Source organism: Camelina sativa, chromosome 4 (assembly GCF_000633955.1).
Source record: "Camelina sativa cultivar DH55 chromosome 4, Cs, whole genome shotgun sequence".
Classification (NCBI taxonomy): domain Eukaryota; kingdom Viridiplantae; phylum Streptophyta; class Magnoliopsida; order Brassicales; family Brassicaceae; genus Camelina; species Camelina sativa.
Window position 1 is genome coordinate 29,835,651 of NC_025688.1, and position 1,488 is coordinate 29,837,138.

The following is a 1,488-nucleotide window of genomic DNA, read 5'->3' on the forward strand; positions in this document are numbered from 1 at the left end:
AAAAAACCAAACCGAACCGAACCGAAATTCTTCAAATACCCGAATGGTTAGTAAAAATCTATATCCAAACTAACTGAAACCGAACCGAACCGAACCGACAATTAAATGGTTAACCGAAATATCCGAAAACCTAGAAGATATCAAATATTATATACTTAATATTATGCAAAACTATAAAATAAACTTAAAATATAAATTATTTCTAGATTCAAAACAATTAAATATTTTAAATAATCAATATATGTAAATGTTATTATTTTGAATTTACAAAGTTAAATACTATTTTGTAAAATTGAATCCATATTTTTCCCTTTTTTGTATTTTTGTTATTGTATATTTGGTTAATTTTGGTTATATTCGGTTAGTTTTGGTTATATTTGGTTTATTTGGTTAATGTTAATATAATTTATGTTAGTTATGGTTATTTATTTAAATAACCAAACCGAAACCGAACCGAAAGAAACCGAACCGAACCGAACCGAAATTTCAAAAATATCCAAATGGTTACTATATTACTATATCCAAAATAACCGAAACCGAATACAACCGAACCGAAACCGAATGGTTAACCGAATGCCCAGGCCTAATTGGCTTGATTTCCTTCTGTCGAAAGAAAATAATAATCGCTTAATATACAATCAGATCTGATCATTTGGGGAAATTGTCATCACCTCCCGTAAATATATATGCAATAGTTATATCTTATAAATTCAAACACAAATAATATATGGACAATATTTCATATGTCATAATGTATACATACCTGTAAAAATCAACAACAAGATCATCACACGAGTGATGAAACCAGCGACATACGCACTACTTGTTCTTTTATTTATCCTTTTTTTTGTGTGTTTACTTTTGAATTATATTTTTTTCTTCTCTTTTTTTTATGAGAATGTATATAACACAGTTATCAAGTATATATAGAAGAAATGGAAGAAATGGTTTATTTCTAGAAATAGAAAGGAATAAATGTATTCCATAAAATAATCCTACACAAATGTTAAAAATAGTTTTTTTTTAAAATAAAAAATTGCTACACCAATTATATAATAGAAGAAAGGGTCAATTTTCTAAAAAAAATATAAATAAATGTAGTCCATAAAATAATCCTATAAAAGTGTTAAAATTAGTTGTTGTTGTTTTTTATTTTAAAGTAAAATTTGTTGCACCTAATATTATAATACTGTATATAAATAATTATTTATTATAATATTATGATTAGGGGGCTGACACATCGCTTCAAAATGATTGGGTGGCTATGGTTCCCTATCCAAAAGAAAATCGAGTGAACTGATCTCTTCTCATCACTTTGTCTCCTCCTCTTCTTCTAATTGTGATGCAAAAGGTCTTAGTTCTTTTGGCCATGAATACTTGTGCTCTAGTGATCCATCAGTCTCTGTCTCGCATCAAACTTTCCACTCCCTTCTCCATATCGGCGAGACGGATTCAGAAGCAGCAGCTGTGTTTCCGAGGAGCTAGTAT

The 1,488-nt window shown here is 28.6% G+C and overlaps 1 long non-coding RNA gene across 1 annotated transcript in view; it reads right to left on the reverse strand.

Annotated features, from left to right (window-relative positions):
* LOC104783333 overlaps nucleotides 1–872 on the reverse strand; it is a 2,269-nt gene extending 1,397 nt beyond the window's left edge. The window contains exon 1 of the long non-coding RNA XR_767224.1: nucleotides 764–872. This is a non-coding gene — a long non-coding RNA (uncharacterized LOC104783333). The remainder of the gene's footprint in view (nucleotides 1–763) is intronic.